Genomic DNA, 24533 nt, shown 5'->3' on the forward strand with positions numbered 1-24533 from the left:
CCGCGTAAAATTCATAACTTCTACATACGGACTCCGTTTTCGTCTGTCTTTGTACCGTTGAGTTCCTATTAATGAGATCTTCAATTCTCATTTAGGCCGCGTAGGCCAAAAACCGCTCGATCTAAAATTCGAGTTTCGGGTCGTACACTGTTATGCCAAATCTTAGAAAATTCATAACTTCCTCATACGAAGTCAGATTTGGGCGTTCTTGTTTTTTTGTATGTTCTCGGTTTAACGTATACTACAAATTTTTCTTAGATTTATAAGGCTAAAAATTCCTCCATCGTAAATTCACTATTTACGTCTCCCGGTGCCATGCCGGTTTTGCCGAAAAACTTCGACGGGCCATAACTTCTTCGTTATAACTCGGATTTCGGCATTCTTTATATGTACGGAACCCTTGTAACATATACTACCATTTGGTTAAGATTACTCCTTCTAAATAATCTTCCATCAAAACTCATTTTTGATGCTTATTGTCTCTAAATTGACTAGCCCGAATCTGCGGGCGTTACATTAGCCTTCCTCTAGGAATGAGGTTGAGCGGCCACCATATGCATGTATATTGTTAGGGTGTTGTGATGATACTTGAGACAAATATGGGTAGGTGTGGAAGGTAGTATAGGCCCATACTACTGAAAGCACAGGACCCATACGCGTAGCAAGGAAGTCACGACCCCCAGGGTCTAGTGGATTTTTTTGCCCCTGTTATTATGTGGATTATCTGACATCTTTGGTACTTTTTCAGAATGGTGGTGATGAGACTCTTTTTGTCTAGATCCAGGTCAGGATCAGGGTCAGGAGGAGGAGGCCAGGAGGGGCCAACAACACCTGAGCCTATGGTGTAGATGGGTACAGAGGAGCTGGATGCCAAGATCCGGGAGATCCTGCATGATGAGATTGCTGCTATGTTCCGGGCACAGCTGTCAGAGATGTTTGAGTCTATTAAGACCGCAATGGTTGAGTACTTCAATGAGCATTACGCAGCCCTTGCAGAGACGACTGCCACTGCAGCTGCATCGGCTGTAGCAGTGGCAGGAGGATGTGGAGCTAGTCGGGGCTTCCAGTATCGGGACTTCGACAGAAGGAAACCCCCGACATTTGATGGTACTCTGGATCCGATTAGATCCATGAGGTGGTTATCTGACGTGGAAGGCTGTTTCTTCACGTGTTCATGCCCTACTGACCAGAAGGTCAGGTGTGCTGTGAACATGCTGAGGCTCAAGGCCAAGGATTGGTGGAGATTGACGACTGGGTTGTACACAGATGATCAGAGAGCTGCAATTTCTTGGGAGTAGTTCAGGGATATGTTCCGCGCCCGATACATTCCACGGGTTGATGAGGAATGATTAGTTCAGGAATTTTTTGAGTTTGAGACAGAATGGAGAGTCGATGACTGAGATCACCCGTATGTTCACAGAGAGGGAGATGTTATGCCCTGAGTTTGCTTCCGAGCAGGCTCAGATGACTCGTTATCTGAGCATGCTCAAGACGGACATCTGTTAGTTTGTTGCCACACAGCGATGTGATACTCTTCTGGATCTACAGGAGACTACCAGGCGGCGAGAGTTGGACATTGAGCTGCAGTTGAAGGAGCAGCGTCGGGCCCCGGCACAGTCTCAGCCGTTGCCGATGAGGTCTAAGACCACTGATTCTAGGACCGGGGCTCAGCAGAGCGGCACTTGTGGAAAGTGCGGCAAGGGTCATTCTGGAGTTTGTCGGACGGGTAGTGGGTGCCACAAGTGTCGCAATGAGGGGAACTATACTAGGGACTGTCGCCAGTTCGCCCCTGCATCGGATATGAGAATATGCTATTACTTTCATCAGGTTGGCCAGGTGAATACCAACTGTCCACAGCTCGCAGCTAAGCCGACACAGGCTCCAGCACCGACTACATTGAGGATTGCAGATGGGAGGCCAGTTAAGGCAGAGCCTCCGAAGGCTCAGGGGCGTGCCTTCCAGATTACAACAGATGAGGCTAGGATAGCAGTGGATGTGGTTGCTGGTATGTTTCTATCTTTTATCTCATTTGTTATATCTGTTTTATGCTTATTTGTTGTACCTGTGATTAGGTACGTTTTTAGTAAACTCCTTACCCGCATAGGTTTTATTTGACTCGGGGGCGAGTCGGTCTTTCGTATCTCAGGCATTTAGTAGGGAGTTCAGTGTGCCGGTTGGCGAGCTAGAGTGTCCGTTGCGAGTCTCTATCGCCAACGAACATGGGGTTTCTGCTTCTTCGGGCTACCAAGGATTCGAGTTGGAGATTTTCAGAGTGTCCTTTCCGATAGATTTGATTCCAATTCCCATGGGGGAGGTGTGCGTGATTGTGGGGATGGATTGGCTTAGTCAGTTCGATGTCATGATTGATTGTGAGGGTCAGCGGGTAGTAGTTCGAACCCCAAGTGGGGGAGAACTGGTTGTATACGGTGAGAACAACAGAGTGGGATCAGGGTTCTGTTCAGCTGCCAGGGCTCGGCAGTATATTCAGCACGGATGTGCGGGGTATCTAGCGTATGTGATGGATACGCTAGCCATGGATCAGGTATCAGTTTCAGAGGTTCCAGTCGTCAGGGAATTTTCTGATGTGTTTCCGGAGGAGTTGCCAGGGATACCTTCGGAGAGGCAGGTCGAGTTTAGGATCGACCTGGTGCCGGGTGCGGCCCCTATCGCCAATGCACTGTACCGGTTGGCGCCACCCGAGATGCAGGAGCTGTCATCGCAGCTTCAAGAACTGCTGGGCAAGCAGTTCATTCGACCTAACAGTTCTCCATGGGGAGCACTGATCCTCTTCTTCAGAAAGAAGGACGGTTCGCACCGGATGTGCATTGATTATAGGGAGTTGAACAAGTTGACGGTGAAGAACCGTTATCCACTCCCGAGGATGATGATCTCTTTGATCAGTTGCAGGGTGCATCTTGGTTCTCCAAGATTGATTTGAGGTCGGGGTATCATCAGGTCTGAGTTAAAGAGGAGGATGTGGAGAAGACCATGTTTCAGACTCGTTATGGTCATTACGAGTTCATGGTGATGCCGTTTGGGGTCACCAACGCGCCCACAGTATTCATGGACCTGATGAATCGTGTCTCCAGACCGATGCTTGATCGCTCGATGATAGTGTTCATTGATGATATATTGGTGTATTTCAATACCTGAGAGTAGCATGAGGAGCACCTCAGGGAGTTATTGGAAGTTTTGAGGCGAGAACGGTTGTATGCTAAGTTCTCGAAGTGTGATATTTGGTTACGAGAGGTCCAGTTCCTCGGACATCTCGTTAACCAGGATGGGATTTTGGTCGACCCGACCAAAATCGAGGTAGTCATGCAGTGGGAGGTGCCGAGATTGTTGGATTAATGTCTAAGTCCATAACTATAATTGGTAAGACTTGACCCGACCCAGCATGGTCCATTTAGGCTAAGCTTTCATGGATAGTCCATGGAGTGTTTAACCCATGGATCATATGAAATGAAAGGTCATGGGTATTAGGGTTTAACCCTGATCTCCACAATATATAAAGATGTCCTTGGTTGGTGAAATGGGCACTAGTGTGTGTACACAAAAGGGCAAGGTCGATTTCACTAGAGAGAACCAAAGTATCCTTATTCTCAAGGTTATTCCAAGTGTTCATGGTGTTGTGTGAACCATTTGAGGTGTCACACTTGGGGCACTAGGCACTCAAGCTTCATGAAGACAAGTTACATAAAAAAAAGGTATGTATTCTATCTATTTTATTACCCAAGTATATGATATTTGTATGCTAGTATAGGGTAATATCTTGGAAACTTCATATTTGCATGAATAATAGAGAAAACATAGATCCAAGGTATTTAGGGTTGTATGTGCACCATAGGATGTTGTAGTATACTAAAACCCAACAGTGGTATCAGAGCCATGGGTTGTTTTCTGTTATATTCATGCAAATGTTTGATTTTCAAAGTTGAAAAAAAAAGAAAAAAAAAACATGAAGTTTGTCAAATTTTAAGATAATTACTTGTTTTGTGAAAAACTAATTATTTGTAAAATTTGAATCATTTGCTATATGAGTTGAATTAGGTCAAATTTAGTAAAATATAAAATGATATGATTATTTTATTAGTTTTAAAAGTATGATCTAAATGTTTTAAGGAGTTACAAATTTTGTCATAAAATTTTGGAGCTCAAAAAGTTTTTTTAAAGTTGTGATCTTATGTGTTTTGAAACCTCCATAAGTTATGGATATGAAAAGGTTTTAAAAAAAAATTGATTCAAAGTTTTTATGGAGTTACAAAATTTGGTGTTAATGTTTAAGTTATGGAACATGAAAAGTTTCATCATAAAACAAGCATTTAACTCCATAAGTTATGGATTACCAAAAGTTCTATGTTTCCTTGATTTATGAGTTAGTTTAGATTAATGTAAAAAAAAATTTGTGTTTTAGTTGTTTTCAATCCTAATTAATCTAAAAGTTGTTCATAAAATGTGTTTTTTTGTAACTTGTCCTCAAGTTATATGAAAAGTCACATTTATGAATCTTAAAAACTCATAAATATGCCTTAGGTTACAAAAACAAATGAAGAGTCTTTTCTTATAAATAGTTTTTATGGCTCCATAACTTCTCCTCAAGTTATGGATGTCCAAGAGTCTCTTTATTAAAAGTTTTAAAGCTTTACTTAAAACTCATAAGTTATGAAAATCCAAGAGTTTTGAATAGTTTCAAAACTTGCCCTCAAGTTTTGGAATTTGAAAAGTTTTTTCTAATGAATACTTTAATTCCAAGTTAAGCCCTTAGAATTTTAAAAGTTAAAATTCAACCCTTATACTTTATAATATTATAAGTTAATAATATATATATATATATATATATATATATATATATATATATATATATATATATATATGTGTGTGTGTGTGTGTGTGTGTGTGTGTGTGTATAAGAGCAAGTCAGTCTTACCATTAGTAGGCCTCATTCATGAAGCCGGTCTATAAGGGGGGTATAAGGTTGTTGTCTATAAAATGGCAGCTTAATGGGTGTCCACTCTCACCCACCGCTTCCTTGACTGGTGGAGGGTCGTTAGCCGAACAGGTAGGACAAGGACTATAATTCTCCCTTCATTAAAAGTATTAATGATAAATACTAAGTAACTAAACCTTTTATTAATTCCCAATCTTAGTTACTTAGGAAAATGTGAATAAGGTGCTAATCCATGAAATTACACTTTGCACTTTGTTTAAACCGTTAGTGGAGCGTGTGTGGTTAACCGGCACACTAACCTAGATTTAACAAAGTAGGCAAAGGGTAACTTAATATTTATCATAGTATCGGTGGAGCTCGTGTGGTTAACCGGCAAATCGATTGAGGGGTAAATATTAAGGGTACCAAGTATATTTGCATGGTTACTTCACACCTTGTTTTGTGATCCTCGACATCCCAGTCACAAAACCTGAAGGGCACACTCGAGATTGAAACATGTCATTGAAGAGTTCAATGAATCTCAAAAGATCTAGGAGTTTCAAATCCAACTAAAAACCTAATTAAATTATTTCGTTTTTCATGGTGGAAATTGGTAAATCGTCATTTACCTACCTTCAACTATTTTATAACTGGGATTACGGCATCCCTCTTCCAGTTATAAATAGGTTGTTGGATCCTAGCCTTAATATTAAGGACTTTAGATCAACTATCTTGAATATCTCCCAAAAGATGTCTAGTTCAGACATCTATGATCTTCCCAAATCTCTTGGAACTTTACTTCCTCCACCTCCTCCGATTATTCTCCCTAACCCACAAGTTCAAGGTCACTCAAGCCCTAATGGCAAGCAAGGTCTATGTGTTATCACATCTTAGAGATGAAGTCACATATTGACAAGCCGGGAGAGTTGGGTGTCAAAGTCTTGAGAAAGTGGGATGTTCAATCACTTTCTAAGTCACATAGTGAGTTCCTTTGGGACTACTATGAAACAGACTATGACATGAACCTTAATGATCATATCTATTTGCTTGGTGCTGCTGAATCAGCAATGATTTGGAACGATAGTAAAGCAAATTTGATTAGAAGATCAACTTCCCAAAAACTTTATGGACAGTGACAATGGTGATACTGAAAATCCAGAAAAAGCATTCTCTTCCCAATGGAAAGGGATTGGCCATAGTCAACCTGGTTGACCAAATGGTAAAGAGAAAGGCTAAGTCTGAGATAGTCCCATTACCAAAGGGTCCATATGTTTATTTTGCCAAAGGAAGGGGCGTTGAGAAGGATGTTAAAGTCAATAAGTTTGACTCTACATCAGGTAGAGCCCATTATCTAACTCTGTTAAGTTCTATTCTGAGATCCTCATTACATGATCTGACTGGGTCACATGTTGATGTTTTAAGAATCAAAGAATAGAGAGAAATCTTAAAGCAAGTATATGCTGATTCTGATCGCGAAGGTGGATTTCGATCGCATCAGAATTTTGAGCAGTTGCTTAAGAAGTTATGATATATTGCTAAGGAATAGATAACAACAATTTTCCATGTGGATTGTAAGGATAAGTTTTTCCGCAAAGTTTTAAAATAAAAGAAAATTGTTTAATTTTATTTATTTGAAGTATCCTTACAATGACATTTGTGGAAAATTGTTGCTTATATGATTCCACTGACAGCAATATTGGAAAATGGATTTGATTCTTTCATTTGTGGTAGTGTCTAAATTTACCAAATCAGGAAATTTCCTCATCGCTCAAGTTTCAATTGGACAGAAACTTGGAATCATGCAAGTTGAATAGTATGATGAATGAGAACTTTCAAGCATTGGAAAATCAAGACTAATTACTTGTTCACATGGATGTATGAGTCAAGTGAAGGACTAAAGGGATCGAGTACACATTCTTGTGTACTGGTCATGTCCACCACAAAGCTCGTTAAGACTATTTGATTTACTAAAGTTTAGTAAATATGGTTATACTTACAAGTTTAAGTATAATTCTGAAACATTGGAAAAGTCTCAATGTATGGCAGAACGAATGGGAAGAATCAAATTAGGCAGGAAGATAAAAGTTTCTCAAATCTGAAAAGATGGGAGAGTACTTTAGTATCATGTTTGTGATCATCTTAATGATTTAGAAATCATATCACAATTATTCCTCTAAAGGTCATCATAGTGCATTCTTATGACTAAGAAGAGGAGTCATGAATTGTTGAAATGGTTAGATCAGGAAGATGAGTCATACTTCGTTCCAAAACAATTCTTAGAGTCATACTCCAAGATTGTAACTTGAGTGACATATCTTAAAGAAAGGTTTAAAACACTTGTCAAACGTAAGAGTAAAAGTGTCCTACTCTTGTACATTTGAAATTGGTAAGTTGTGATGTTTTGGATAAAACAAAGACCAACTAAGGCCAATTGTGTGAAGTGTTTGTCTTGATAAAGAATCCGCACTATCTCTTGAATATTTGGCAAGATAGTCTTATATGTCAAGAGGACAGTGGGAGTCTTAAAGATCCTAAAAAGAATTTCAAGAACTAATCAAGAATAAAACCTGAGCTTCTTCACTAGCACACGACTTGAGGTTTATAACCTATCGTGTTGACATATTCTGTGCCCATTCCAGTTAAAGTTGGCTTTGCATAGGAGTTCTGAAAGTTCTCAATTGGTTGTATAACAACTTGGAAGCAATGACAGGCCTGTACTGCCATGTGGCAACAAGTTAAGATTGCATAAGTTCAGTCCATATGAGTTTGGATTTGTCATTATCCTTGTCTTGTGACTATGGTTTTGACGATTCACATGGATAAGAACACATACACCATAAAATCTAAGGGTCATAAGGTTTCTCTCCGATTCATGAAAATGATGGTGAGGAAACACTTCCACCAAGTAGATTTGAAGCAGATGGCAAAAGGTCTAAACAATTGAGACTATGATTACGGCATCCCTTTTCATAGTTCTGAAATTGATTAGAAACACATGCATGCTATCTAAGGAAAGGTGTATGATTTTGATAAAGTTTTATCAAAGCATCTCGTATCAAAAATCTGAACTTTGGTAAGAAAGTCAATAAAGTATTGATTTCTAGAAGTCCAGCTGATTTCTGAGTACATGTCAAAGCTAGTGGGAGCATAAGTGTTATGCTAATAATCATCATGTTAGTGGGAGCATGATAATTATTGTTAGTGTTGCAAGTTATCAATGTTAATTATAGGAAAAAAAAAGATTCAATTCGTGAGCCTGCAGGGATTGAAAAAGTTGTTTTGCTATAGTTAAGGGAGAGGATATACTTCATTTCAGTTCTAAAGGCTTAGATTGAGACCTTAATCATCTTTAGTCAAGAATATATATATGAATTTCATATTGGATTGGTTCAACTTAAGGAAATTCTATATATTGCGTTCTCAAAATTCGATTATGATTATGGCATCCCTCTTCATAGTCAAATTTTGAAAACATGGCAAATAAAAATATTGTAGCAAAAGACTGGTCTAGAATCATGTCTTTATGTGAGACATCATGAATCATGTACCATTTGCTTTGGGTACAGGATCGATTGCATGTGCTATAATATTTGTCATTTCTAAATTTTTCCAAATGCCCAGAGGCATTAAGAAGGGAAAAGGTCTAGAATTGGATATGACTAAAATGATTAAGCAATTGTCGAGGACAATCTGAGGTTTACCAAAGATTGGTTGCTCAGGGACAGTTGGAAGTATAGTGCTAATTTTGGAAGGACCGTATTGACATATTCTGAAAAGAGGCATCTCTTGTTCAGAAGTGATAGTCAAAATGAGAATATGGAGTTGTCTCTATAGGTGGAAGTTATCTATGTAAGATTAGAAAACTTAATGCAAGAAGCATGTCCAAAGCAATGTACTTTGAATATGAGACTTAGTTTCCATGGAGTTGATCTCCATTGGAATACCTTATAATGACTGTTGACAAGTCTTTGTGACTTTGTACATATTCATTACAGGAGGGTCAGTGCATATAAGTTTAAAATCTAAACAGATTTCGATAAATTATAGGAATTTGAAATTCTCACATTTTTCGATAAGGATTTGGGAGTGTGAAATTAGAATCATTGAAATTATGTTCAATTGGTTTATTTCACAAAGTAAGGATCATAGACAAACATAGAGTTCATACTTGGTGTATGGCAAAGCTATTTTTTAGAAAAACATAGTGTACATGCTTGGAGCATGGGACAACTAGTGTTTTTAATTCAGGTATAAAGTTGATAAAACCGAAACAATGAAATAATGAGTAATCAGTATGGTGATAAATAAAAGTGGTCTATTTATATTCATAGGGTTTGATACCATATTTGATTCATTTATTCTTGTGTTTCATTTTGCATGTTTTGACTTCCAGAATAAACTAGGTCATTCTTCCTGAATGACTAAGTTATTCAAACTATCCACAGTCGGTCATATGTTAGAAGCAGATATGAATCAAGACTGTCATGGGTTGGCTTGTAGAGGTCTAAGATGTTGGACAAAGCGGTGCTACAACACTCATGAGTGCTCATAAGTTTTGAGTATTGGATTCAACCCACGCTCATTTGAATCACTTCATGGATTTTATCACGAGTGATCATGAGACGATAATATCTTATATTCTTAAAACCTAGAGATATGAGTTGTTACTATGAGTTGGTTATACGTTGATTGCACGAAAATGCATTGGTAACTCGATGTTATAAAACGTGCCTTTGTGTATGATTCAAAAGTAATAGAACAAGCCATATGAGTCAAAGTTTATCCATTCCTTTTACCTTCGGGATAAAAGCGATATCTGTGGGCCCTTCGATGATTTAGCGATGACACATGTGAGTGCTTGGCCAAGCCAGGACTGATTTGATTTGTTCAATCAGTCAGTCATCATAAATCGGAAATCGGGAAACAACAGATGGACAGATAGAATGATTTATAATCCATGTCTCAGTCCATATGATATCTAGAATGGAGGAATATATGATCACTTATCTAATGGACAAGTCATTGACAAAGGTCAGAGATCATCGGCAAGGTCAGAGTTCGACGGAAGCTTTTGAGAGCTACGATTGCCAGTCGGTTCTTGAAGTCATACGCAATAATAGTTTTACACTTATCCAAGTGGGAGACTGTTGGATTAATGTCTAAGTCCATAACTATAATTGGTAAGACTTGACCCGACCCGGCATGGTCCATTTGGGTTGCATGGCATCGGGACAATTGGATAGACAAGATGAGGAAAAAGGATACTAGTGATTTATATTAATATATTATAAGTTCTAATATATTAATATATAATCATATTATTTAATTAGTATTGATCAAGAATTAATTTATAATTAATTAAGTGATCAAAAGGAACTAATTAAATATGGACTCTAAGATATATGTGTGTGATGGGCTAAGTTCATTTAGGTTGGACTAAGCTTTCATGGATAGTCCATGGAGTGTTTAACCCATGGATCATATGAAATGAAAGGGCATGGGTATTAGGGTTTAACCCTAATCTCCACACTATATAAAGATGTCCTTGGTTGGTGAAATGGGCACTAGTGTGTGTACACAAAAGGGCAAGGCCGATTTCACTAGAGAGAACCAAAGTATCCTTATTCTCAAGGTTATTCCAAGTGTTCATGGTGTTGTGTGAACCATTTGAGGTGTCACACTTGGGGCACTAGGCACTCAAGCTTCATGAAGACAAGTTACATAAAAAAAGGTATGTATTCTATCTATTTTATTACCCAAGTATATGATATTTGTATGCTAGTATAGGGTAATATCTTGGAAACTTCATATTTGCATGTATAATAGAGAAAACATAGATCCAAGGTATTTAGGGTTGTATGTGCACCATAGGATGTTGTAGTATACTAAAACCCAACAGAGATCTCCCTCAGATATCAGGAGTTTTCTTGGATTAGCAGGGTACTACCGGAGATTCATTCAGGATTTCTCAAAGATTGCAGTACCCCTCACTCGTCTGATGAGGAAGGGGGTGGACTTCTGGTGGGGCCCTGAGCAGCAGAGGGCGTTTGAGACCCTCCGACAGCGATTGTGCGAGGCTCCAGTTTTGACACTCCCGGAGGGAGTTGAGGATTTTGTGGTATTCTGTGATGCATCCATCACAGGCTTGGGCGCGGTTCTCATGGAGAGAGGACGAGTGATAGCCTACGCATCGTTGCAGCTGAAGCCGCATGAGACGAGATACCCTACGCATGATTTAGAGCTGGGAGAGGTGGTTTTCACTCTCAAGATATGGAGACATTACATATATGAGGTCCGATGTACCATATACACGAATCACAAGAGTTTGAGACATATCATGGATCAGCCGAACATGAACATGAGGCATCGCAGGTGGCTGGATGTAGTCAAGGACTACGACTGTGAGATCCTTTACCACCCCGGTAAAGCGAATGTGGTGGCAGACACTTTGAGCCGCAAGTGAGCTGGGTCTTCCACCCCAGCGATATGAATGACGATAGCAGTGGATTCTTCACTTGTGAGTTTGATCAGAGATGCTCAGGCTGAGGGCATGCGACCAGAGAACTGGAAACTGGAGAGGATCAGAGGTCAGAACACCCGGTTTGTGCAGGATAGTCGGGGGATTATTGACCCGATACGGTCGGGTATGGGTTCCGATGTCTGGTGGAGTCAGACAGACAGTCATGGAGGCGGCTCATAAGTCTCACTTCTCTATTCACCCGTGGGCCACCAAGATGTACAAAGATCTGAGTTTGAGTTACTGGTGGCCATGTATGAAATGAGATATCGCTTGGTACATTGAGAGGTGCTTGACATGTAGGATGGTCAAGGCCGAACATCAGAGGCCACATGGTATGCTGCAGCCCCTGGAGATTCCTATGTGGAAATGGGCGCATATCATGATGGACTTCATTACCAAGTTGCCGAGGACGGCGAAGGGATTTGATGCTATATGGGTCATTGTAGATCGATTGACCAAGAGTGCCCATTTCTTGGCTATACAGGAGAGTTCTTCGGCCGAGAAGTTGGCCGACGTGTATGTTCGCGAGATTGTCGCTCGCAATGGGGTTCCGGTCTCCATAGTTTCCGACCGAGATTTTATATTTACCTCCCGTTTCTGGCAGAAGTTCCACGAGGAACTGGGCACGCGGCTGCATTTTAGCACAGCGTTTCATCCGCAGACCGACGGTCAGAGCGAGCGGACCATTCAGACCCTCGAGGATATGTTGAGGGCTTGTGTTATTGATTTTGGTGGGAGTTGGGATTCCCACCTATCCCTTGCAGAGTTCGCCTACAACAACAACTATCATTCCAACATTGGTGCCCCGTCTTTTGAGTTGTTGTATGGTCGGAGATGTCGCACCCCGGTTTGTTGGGGTGAGATCGGACATAGGGTGATGGGATGAACGAAGGTAGTTTTGCAGACTACCGAGAAGATTCAACAGATTAGGCAACGGCTGCAGACCGCTCAGAGTCGGCAAAAGAGTTACGCCGACAGACGGCGATCTGAGTTAGAGTTCCAGGTTGGTGATATGACACTCCTAAAAGTCTCGCCCTGTAAGGGTGTGCTCCGTTTCAGGAAGAGGGGGAAATTGGGTCCCCAATACATTGGACCTTTCAGGGTCGTTGCCAGGGTTGGCAAGGTGGCATACAGGTTAGAGCTACCGGATGAGCTCAGTCGAATCCACATCACCTTTCATGTTTTGCAATTGCGAAAGTGCATTATGGATCAGGAGGCGGTGGTATCATTGGATGACATTCAGGTCGATGAGCGCTTGAATTATGTTAAGAGGCACGTGGCCATTCTGGAAAGGAAGGTGAAGGGTCTGCGGAACAAGGAGATACCTTTGGTAAAGGTACAATGGGAGCACCGAAGAGGGTCCGAGTGGACGTGGGAGCCGGAGGTGGAGATGCGGTAGCACTATCCAGAGTTGTTCGTCGCGGCAGACTTCGAGGACGAAGTCTAGTTCAAGTGGGGGAGAATTGTAATGCACCGATTCTCAGGTATTGATTTTTTTGGTTATAAATTTTCATGGTTTCAAGGTGGACTCGACGAGTAGGGTGTCCTGACTCGTCGAGTAGCAGCGGGTTGGTCCACGTGTTTAAGTGACCTACTCGCCGAGTCCAAGGTAGGACTCGACGAGTAGGAGCTGGAGGATGAAACGCTAATTTTTGGGGTTTTTCACCCTATTAAAGGGATCATTAGCCTCCTTTGGCCTCCTTATTGTCCCTTGAGAGCTCAGAAAACCCTAATACGTGTGTGTGTGTGCCCCATTTGTGTGTTTTAAGCTTTGGAAGAGGATTCTTGGTGAGAAGAGATTGGAGAGCAAGTGGCTTGAAACAAGGAACGTGTGGGAATTAGAGATCTACCTCAGTTTAGCATCAATTGAAGGTATCAATTCGTTATCTTGACCTCTTTCCCTTCTAGATCTCATTTGGGTGAAGTTTAGGGTTTTCTTAGCTCATTTGGAAGCTTTTCTTGTGCATGAGATAAGATCTAAAGCTGCAACTTCAGATCTGAGCTCTCTTGGGGCTATAAGTCAATAAAGCTTCCATATCTTGCAAGTATAAAACTTCCCTTTCGTGCAAAACTCCATTACAAGCTTGGTTTTATCATTTGGAGTCTTTAGAGCCTTGCATGCACGTAGAGTTTTCAATTTTACGTGATAAACATGCCTTGGGGAATTGGATCTGCAATATGGAACCTTAGAATGGCTGTTTGGATGAAGGACTGAAGGGGCTCAGCGAATTGCAGGGTCAACTCAATGAGTCCGATGAAGATTATAGGGGACTCGACGAGTCAGTAGAATGGCTCGACGAGTCAGCTAGGGTTTTCCTCAACTTTGGACATGCATGAACTCAACGAGTCAGTGATTGTACTCCACGAGTCGGGTCAACATGGACTGTTGACCTTAACTGTTGACCTCGACTCAATCTAAGGGTTGACTAGTTGACTTCTGAGGGCATTTTGGGAATTTGGGAACTTATGAATATGGTTCTATGGTGGAAATAGGTGGTGAGGTTTGTGGCAGTGATCCGAGAGTTCGAGATTATCATTTCGAGTCGACAATTCTGAGCTGAGTTATCCTCATTATATCAAAAAGGTCTAAGGTACCAAGGCCGACCCTGTATGGATTTGTATCCGGTTTATGGTATGATATGTATATCTTTTTCATCCTAGTAGTTGAAATGGTGATATGCTTATGTTTAGTGACCTAGTTAGGTTAGTATCCTGATTATAGGATGATGCTATGTTAGTGACCGGTTAGTTCTGTATCCCAGTGTTTGGGATGTTGCTATGATTAGTGATCTGTTAGATTGTGTTGTCTGTTATATGATATGAGCTAGCGTATGATATTTATGTGAACCTTTTGTTTGCTTGGGGGTTGGGTTGAGGCGGTCCTGCTTTGTTCTGTAGGCCAACATACCTGGCGAGCGGTCCAGATAGGTTGTAGGCCCTGCGAGACGGTCCAGTCATGCCGAAGGCTTGGGAGCGGTACAGATAGGTTGTAGGCCCTGCGAGGCGGTCCAGTCAGGCTGAAGGCTCATTATGCATGTTGTTCTGTAATTGTTGATATGATATGCTTATGGTTATATAAGTTGGTATTTTGGGGGTAACTCACTAAGCTTTCAGGCTTACAGTTTCAGGTACATCAGGGGATCGAGGCAAGGCAAATGCGTGATCGTACAGCTCATCCTGTTTTGTTTGTGTTTCTGGGAAAACTCTGATATGATACATTTTGAAAACAAGTTTGTAATGATTTTGATGGTTTTGAAATGTTTTTAAAGATTCCAATTTGGCATGAATTTTATGGGTGTTACACAAGCAAACACGAAGATGGAAAGTCTATATGTGCTCACATCTTGGAGATGAAGTTGCATATTGACAGGCTGGGAATGTTGGGTGTCGTCTTCCCAAGGAAGTAGGTTGTTGACTGGGTTCTTCAGTCACTTCCTAAGTCATATAGCGGGTTCATTAAGGACTACTATATGGCAGACCACGACATGACCCTTATTGATCTAACCTATTTGCTTATTGTTGTTGAATCAACAATGATTTGGCACACTGGTAAAGCAAATTTGATTGGAAGATCTACTTCCCAAGTTTCCATAGACAACTGTGACAATCCAGAAGTGATTTCTTATCCTATAAGAAAGAAATTGGCTAAAGTCAAAAAAGTTTGAAATTAAGAGAAAGGTCGGTTCTGGGATTGTCTCATGTACCATTGCAAAAGAAGCCTTTTGCTTCTACTGCCATTTAAAGGGACATTGGAAGCGAAGCTGCTCTGACTACCTGAGAGATCTAAGAGATAGTAAAGTCAAATTGTGTGGCTCTACTTCAGGTACACTCACTATCTAACTCTATTAAGCTCCTATTTATAGATTCTTAATACACGATGTGATAAGATTGCATTTTGATGTTTTTTAGGATCGAAGAAAAGAAAGGAAGCTTAAAGGAAGAGTAAGTTGAGTCTGATCGCGAAAAGATGGATTTCGATCGCATGGTTCGATGATTAAATTTTTGAGCTGATGCTTAAGTGTTATGATAGATTGCTTAGAAATATTTAGGAACATAGTTTTCATTTGTAATTGTATTGTAAGGAAAAGTTTTTTCTGCATTTTATAAATAAATAAAATTTTGATTTTGTCTTATTTTATATCTCCTTGCACTGGCATTTGTGAAAATTGGTGTTTATATATTTTTAACAATACTAGAAAATGGATATGATTCTTTCGTTTGTGGTAGTGTCAAAATTTACCAAATAAGGAAAGATTCTCATCACCCAAGTTTCAATTGGATAGAAACTTCGAATCATGTGACTTGTATTGTGTGATGAATGATAACTTTCATCTTTGGAAAATTAAGACTAATTCCTTGTTTACATATAGATGTGAATCAAGTGAAGGACTAAGGGATCTAGTACACATTTGTTGTACACTGTCCAGGTCCACCACAAAGAACAATAAGACTATTCTTCATGATTTACTAAAAGTTTAGTAATATGGTTATGCTTACAAGATTAAGTATGATTCTGAATCATTAAAAAAGTTTCAATGTATAGAAGAACGAATAAGAAGAATCGATTAGGCAGAAAGATAATAGTTTCTCCAATCTGAAAGGAAAGAAAAGTACTTTAATATCATGTTTTATGATCATCCTATTGATTATGAAAACCATATCACAATTGATCCTCTAAGGACATCTTAGTGCACTTGTATGGCTAAGAAGAGGAACCGAGAGTTGTTGAGATGGTTAAATCAAGATGATGAGTCATACTTTGTTCCAAAATCAAGTCTTAGAGTCATACTCCAAGATTGTGACTTGAGTGACATATCTTAAGTAGGTTTAGAACACATCATGAAATGTGGAGTAAGAAATGGCTCTTGCTCATGCACATTTGAAATTGGTAGTTGTGATGTTTTGGATAAAACAAAGACCAACTAAGACCAATTATCTGAAGTGTTATTCTTGATAAGAATCCACACTCTTGAATATTTGTTTATCAAAGAATGTTTCCTGACAGAGAATCTTATATGTCAAGAGGTCAGTGGGAGTCTTAAAGACCTTGAAAAGCTTCAAGAGCTAATCAAGAATAAACCTATTGTTTATCACCCGCACACGACTTGAGGTTTGTATCCTATCGTGTTGACATATTCTTGTTTCTATGCCCATTCTGGTTAAAGTTGACTATGCATGTGAGTTCTATGAGTTTCCAATTTTTTACATAAGGCAAAGCACCTTGATCAGTGAAAGTACATTCATCAATAAGGGTGATATGCTCAACAACTTGTAAGACATGGTAGGCCCTTGTACTACCAAGTGGCAAGAAATTAAGATTGAGAAAGTTCTGTCCATATGAGTTTGATTTTGTCATAGACCTTGTCTTATGATAATGGTTGGAAATGACAGTTTCACATTGATAGGAACACATACACCATAAAATCTAAGTGACAAAGGTTTCTCTCCAATTCATGAAAATGATTGTGAGGAAACACTTTCACTAAGTAGATTTGGAGAAGTTAGCAGTTGTGTTAATTGCATTTTCAAATTCGATTATGATTACGACATTCCTTTTCATAGTTCGAATTGTGAGAAAATTGCAATTAGTTTGAACATTCGAGACTTATTGTTTTAAGCTCTTAAAGGTTCAAACACACACTTATGCTATTTAATATAAAATGTGTATGATCTTAGATAAAGGCTTATCGAGGCATCTCGTTTCGGAAATCTGAACTTTGGAAAGAAATTCAATAAGTATTCATTTCTAGAAGTCCAGCTAATTTCTGGGTACATGTCAAAGCTAGTGGGAGCATAAGTGTTATGCTGGTAAGAATATAATTATCAAGATAATGGGAGCATGATTATTATGTGAAGTGTTGTAAGTTAGAAATGCTAATTATAGAAAAACAAAAGTTTCAATTTGCAAAGTTGCAGATTTTGAAAAGTTGTTTTGCTATAATTAAGGGAGAGGAATTCGTACTTCATTTCAAATCTAAAAGCTTAGATTGAAATTTTAAATTAGTCATGAAAGTATATGAATGCTATGTTGAAATGATTCAACATAAGGAAATTATATATGTGGAAAATATTATAGCGAGATAGTTGTAAAGTATCATGTCTTTATGAGAGACATTATGAATTTTATCCTATATGCCTCGGATATAGGATCGATTACATATGCAATAATATTAATTTGTTCTAATTTTCCAAATGCCTAGGGCATTAAGAGGGAAAAGGACTAGAAGAAGATATGAATAAAATGTTAAACAATTATCAAGGTCAATCTGAAGTTCGCTAAGGATTGGTCGCTTATGGGCAGTTGGAAGTATAATATTAAAAGGACCATATTGACATATTCTGAGAAGAGGTGACTCTTGTTCAGAAGTGATAGTCAAAATGGGAATATGGAAATGTTTCCATAAATGGAAGTTAACCTTAAAATCTTTGTAAGATTAGAAACCTTAATGCAAGAAGGATGTTCAAAGGAATGTACTTTGAATATGAGACTTCGTTTCCATGGAATTATTTCTCCATTGGTATACTTTGTAATATCTTTTTCCAAAGTCTCTGTGACTTTTGTGAATAGTCATTACGAAAGGATTATTGCATTTAAGTTTCGAATCTAACATATTATAGTAAATGGCAAGAATTTGGTATTCTTACACTTACTATAAGGATTTGGAATTGTGAAATGAGTATCACTGGAAATGGTTACAATTGATCTATTTCAAAAAGTAAGGACCATAGGTAAACATAGTGTGCGTTCTTAGAGCATGGAATAACTATTGTTATAATTCAAGTATTAAGTTGATTAGTCGAAACATTATACAATGAATAATGTGTAATCAATATGGTGATTAAATAAAAGGTGTTTTATTTATATTCAAAAGTGTTGAGACCATATTGGATCCGATTATTCTTGTTTTTCACTTCACATGTTTTACTTCCCGAATAACTAGGTTATTCAAAACATCCACAGTCAATCATACTTTGGAAGTAAGTAATGAGGTAAGACTGTCATGGATCTGACTGTAGGATTGTCTAAAGTGTTAGACATAGCACAAGTTTGTTGTAGTGTTCATGATTACTCCTGTAATAAGATTTGAGTATTGGATTAAACCCACACTCATGTGAATCACTTCATGGATTTTATCACGAGTGATTGTGAGACGATAATATCTTATATTCTTGAAACCAAGACATGAGATTTTTAGTTTACAAGTCGGTTGCCCTCCCCCTATGCCCCGTACTGCCAGAAAAAGGGTTGTTCTTGTTGGATTATGTGTCTAAGCCCATAACTATAATTGGTATGTACTTGACCCGAGAGTAGCACGGTCCTTTTGGGTTGCCTTCACCAGAGCAATTTGATAGGATGGATATTTGAGAAAGAGGTTATTTATGATTTACTAATATATTATAAGTATAATATATTAGTGGAGAAATCATATTATTTAATTAGTATTGATCAAGAATTAATTTGGAATTAATTTAGTGATCAAAAGAGACTAATAAAATTAACGGGGACTAATTATGCAAATTAGTGATACTTATGTTTTGGGCTATTGATACATGATGGACTAAGTTTATGTAAGAATCCATGAAGAGTTAGTCCACATGAGTCATGGATCATAAGCCCAAGTGTAAGAATTAGGGTTACATGTGACTCTTGGATTCTAACACTATATATATATATATATATATATATATATATATATATATATATATATATATATATATATATATATATGTAACCCCTTGGCCAAAAATTGTATACACTAGTCTTCTTAGAGAAACTATAGTCAATTTTGGTGCCTAGAACCTCTCTCTCAAGTCCTCCATTTGTTCATGGTGTTTGTGACACATTAGAGGCATCACATTTGAGGTGCTAAGCTCTTGAAAGGCCTAACTCTACAAGCTACAACAAAGAGGTAATTGACTAATTTGTTTTTATGTTTCGAGTATCAAATTGTATGTTAGTTGTAGGCATCATGCTTTGGATAATTTTATTGCATGTATAACTATAGAAAACTTAGATCCAAAGCATTAGGGTTGTATGTTCACCATAGGGATGTTATAGTACATAAAACCCAACAGTTCTTTCGGCCTTTATCCTTCCGCCCATTACCCGACATGTTGCATTTAACAGAACAAGAATGGTCAGATATATAATATAAGATTCATAAGTCAAGACAAAACAAATGTTTAAAACAGCGAGATGTCCATACCAAACTCATTACATAAACAATGTTTCATTATAAGGTTTAAAAAAGACAATGCTCCTAACATCAGCAAATACAATGCTCCTAATATAAACAAAAGATAATGCTCCTAATATTCATCCCCATCATCTTCGTCTTCAAATTCTTCTTCTGAATAAAACAACTTGTTTCCATAATCTTCGTCCTCAAAACCTTCCTCTTCTTCGTCTTGCTCCCTAGATCCCTCATTCTCCTCATCAGATATTTGCTCATATGTATTTATAGTTGAGGCTAGGCACTGTCGTTCTGTACGAGTTACAGTCACAGGTAACGCAAACCGTTCTTCAACCTAATAGATTTCTTCTGCTTCCATTTCAACTTCGCTGACTTCAAATACCCCTCTTGGTTTTGTTTTGATAACCGCCCACTTATATTTCGTCTCATTTGCCACTGAAGGGTATGGTACATAAAAGACTTGTTATGCTTGTGATGCCAAATAAAATGGGTCGTTAGTTTGAAGTCGAGAGTTGGGTTTGAAATCAATCAACTTGTTTTAGTTGAGTATTACACCATCTTTGTGATCAAACCAAATACAATTAAAGAGTACAATAGTCGAGGGCCCGCTACTATAATACTCAATCTCTAATATCTCTTGCAATTTTTCGTAGTAGTCAGACTCTTGTTCCGCTTTATACGTCTCCCCTCACACATACTCCAAAGTTATTCTTCATATGGCCCTCACCGTATTGTTGAGTGTGGAACTTATAACCATTTACAAAATACCTATTATGAAAATGAGCATGTCTCAATGGTTTCTCAGCTATAACTTCTATGTGTTTAGCACTTCCATCGGGTTTCTTATTCATTACCTAAAATGAAAACATACACACATTGTGTTGGTTAATGATGCATAAATAATAATCAGTACTAATGAACTGGTTCTACATACTCTGTCTTCAAACCATTCAACAAAGAATTTATCTCTTAAATCTGAAACCGATTCATTTGGATTCATTGTCATGAACAGCTCATCAAACTCAAGGATGTAAGGGTTAACTTCTTTACAATTAAGTAATATGTAGGTGTGTGCCTTGTGAAGATCTTTATCACTCAATGGTTTTCGTTTTCCACTTTTTTGATATAATATTCTTGATGGGACGGCAAAGATGCTAAGTGGAGCTTCTCCACTCGAAAACCTATGACTTTGTGGTGCGAAATTTTGTGCCTCAAGATTATGGCATGTCTCAATCGTCGGGTCAAAATATAAAGAACAATAGGTAGAAAGTTCATTCACTGGATGTTCATTGACGATTGAACCCTCATCCCTTGCTTTGTTCCTGATTCTTCTTTTAATTATGCCCAGTTTCCTATATTTAAAAAGTATGAATGATGTTTTAGGAATACCACAAATAACTTTAAAAATGTTGGATATATAATATTAAAATAGGGTGATTACCTCTCATGTTGATACATCCATCTGTATTTTACCGGACCACCAACAATAGCTTCATCTGCTAAATATACGACCAAGTGTTCCATGGAATCAAAGAAGCCAAGAGGAATATTTGCTCCAACTTTCACGTGGTTTGAATAATACTACGTTTCATATCGAACAAGTCCTGCAGATGCAACGTTTTCGAGTATAATACTCGAAAGTACATAGATATCTCCGATATGACCTCATATATCTTTGTTGGAACAAACCCTCTTACGACTAGGGAAACAATCGTTGCATAAACACGTGACAATCGTGGCTTTTGAAACCATAAAAATCGTAATCTTTGATGTTTACGCAGTTCCCTATATTAGATGCATACCCGTAAGGAAATTTGAGATTTTTCAACCAAACACATACTTTTTTACCATATTCCTTTTCCAATGTGTAATCTCCAAGCTTCTTCCGAGTCTTCCTATTGTTGTCCCTGATGGGGTTTAGTATAGGCCGGTCACATAGCATCTCAATATCCTCTCTTGCCTTTATATTGTCTTTGGACTTTGGGGTGCCCATCGAAGTCTGAAACATATTTTCAAAAAATTCTTCTCGATATGCATCATATCGATGTTGTGTTGGATCAACAGGTGACGCCAATATGGAAGCTCCCAAAAGATGGTCTTCTCTACCCAGTTGTGTGTAATACCAAAACCATGAGGTTTTATATAATTTGGAGCATAAGGAGTACCCAGTTGTGTGTAATACCAAAACCATGCTCTTCTCTACCCAGGTGACGCCAATATGGAAGCTAAAGTACCGTGTGTGCTCCATTCGGATAACATTGCATAAGCAGGGAAGTCACTAACTGTCTATAAAAGTACAACCTTCATCTGAAAATTGGTCATTCGATAGGCATCATAAGTTTCAATGTCATCTGTGAACAACATCTTCAACTCGTCGATCAAAGGTTCTAAAAAAAGAATCCAAATTCTGTCCGGGGCTCTTCTTCTCGGGAATGATCAATGGAAGTTGTATGTACTGATGTTTAAAAGCCAACCAAGGGGGTAGGTTGTAAACAGTGATAAACACCGGCCAACATGAATAGGGGAGTTGTGTTTGAATTATTAGGACTAAACCAATCGGTGCACAACCTGAGACGAATGTTGTGCGTCTCTTTTGCAAAATCTGGAAAGGTTCTGTCAAAAATGATTCCATGCTTTACCTTCACTGGGATGTATCATCTTTTCTAGATTTACTGGATGATCTTAATGTCAAGTTAAATGTTTGGCTGTCTTCCTTGAATAGAAAAACCTTTGAAGTCTCTGTCCAATCGACATGTAAGTCAAGACCAAATTAGGAACCTTCCCCCCTTTGTCTTTGTATCTATTTTCGCCAGATACTACACAACGATCCAGCTCAACAAACTGACCCCTGACTAGCATGTAATGGTTTATACACACATGAATCTGTTGTGAAGGCAATTTTAGTGGCTTCAACATTTTCTTGGTCTCGTAGAAGCTATTAGGAAGCTTCTCGCCAGTTGGTAGAATGTCTTTAATTATCAAAATTAGTCTATCAAATGACATGTATGGAATATTAGATTGTGATTTTCAGTCCAATAATCTAGTGGTGGCAGAGAGTGTGGAAGATTTTGTACGCCCGTCCCATAAAGGCTCACTCGCTTGTTTCAAAATTTTATAAAAATTTTGGGCTTCAAGATTTGGGTGTTGTAGTGTTTGCTGATAATAAGAAACATCGGGTTGGTGCATGCTTTCGATAACCATCTCCTCGTATCTATGATAATCATCAAAACCGCTATTTATGTGTTGAGCCGTTTCAGGATTTGAACTTTGACCCACGTGTTGAGGTGGTATTGGGTTTGAACATTCACCAACCTCTTGTAATGAATATATTTCTCCATGTACATACCATAGTGAATAACTATTCATGAATCCTCGGCTAATGAGAGGGTTAAAACCAATTCTCGAGAGAGGTAATAAATATTTTTGCAATTCGCACACGGACATCTAATTTCTAAAACTTCCACCACATCCCTAATAATAAGTTGGATGTTTGTTGCGTTCGAGTAAGCAAAATCCAAAAAAAAATTGACATAATGTGGCCATTTGATATTAAACAAACGATTACTATCAAGTCTCTTCGTGTACATCCATTCTTAATTAGACAACATTTCAATCTACAACTACTAATATAAAAATGTTAGAACTTCAAACTAAACATGATAGTAATATAACATGCCATTTAATCTAACATATATAGCTATTAATACATAACATTTTCAACAAATTGAAGTTCTCAACATTTTTTTATATAACATTTAATAAATCTAACAAATTAACAAAACATTTATCTAACATTTTCAACAAAGCTAACAAATTAACCTAACATTTGTCTAACATTTTTAACAAATCTAACAAATTAACCTAACATTTTAATAATTCACATTTTTACACATTCAAATTCAACCTAACATTCTACTTACAATCACAAGTTCCAAATAAACAAAGAAGTAAAAGAATCACATTTTGTTCAATTTCTCTTGATGCAACAACACAAACAAACCCTAACATTTAACTTAATGCCTCACATTCAACAAAACAAATCAACATTATCAATAAATTAAGCATATAAAGTTGTATACATGAACATGAAGTAATATAAAAAAATCTAGGGTTTTACCTTTGTTGGGCAAGAAATCGAGTAAAGAGGGGTTCCACCAAACAGAGAGATGCGTTGAAAAAAATGCCACCGAACCGAGGAAAAAAAATTAGGAAAATGGGGAAGAAGGAGGAGGATGTTGGAGAAGGGTTCGTTCATAGAGAGTTCGACTGGTTTTTTTTCTAAGTGTTTCAGTCTTTGATCAAAAACGTGTATATTTGTTTTTCACTAAAAATGTACCGACAGAATACCGACGAAAGGGGCGTTACTGACGGATCTGCGGCGAAATAACAAAAAAATCAGTTTGGGGCAGGATTCGAACTCGAGTCACTCATCGAAACAACCAACATACATAGCATACAGACGGGCATGCAATATCCAAAAACCATCCTCCACTCTTCATTTTATACACTATCGACTTTGCTTTATTATTATTATTATTATTATTATTATTATTATTATTGTTTAACTATTATCATTATAATAATAATTTATTATTATTATTATTATTATTATTATTATTATTATTATATTATGTCGTTGTTATTATTATTATTATTATTATTATTATTATTATTGTTGTTGTTGTTGTTGTTGTTGTTATTATTATTTTGTTGCGATTTTTCCGAACCTCTACTATACATATGTTTAGTCATCTACTCCCACCCATGACAATCATTCATTCCACTATTACTAACCACCTATCTAAAACAACCATTGCAATCCTTCAACACCACCAACAACCTGTTTTTGCATGTATATGTATGTGTATGTGAATATGTATTTGAATGTATA

The sequence above is a fragment of the Lactuca virosa genome, chromosome 1, assembly GCF_052849685.1.
Source record: "Lactuca virosa cultivar CGN04683 chromosome 1, Lactuca_virosa_CGN04683_v6, whole genome shotgun sequence".
Taxonomy (NCBI): Eukaryota; Viridiplantae; Streptophyta; class Magnoliopsida; order Asterales; family Asteraceae; genus Lactuca; species Lactuca virosa.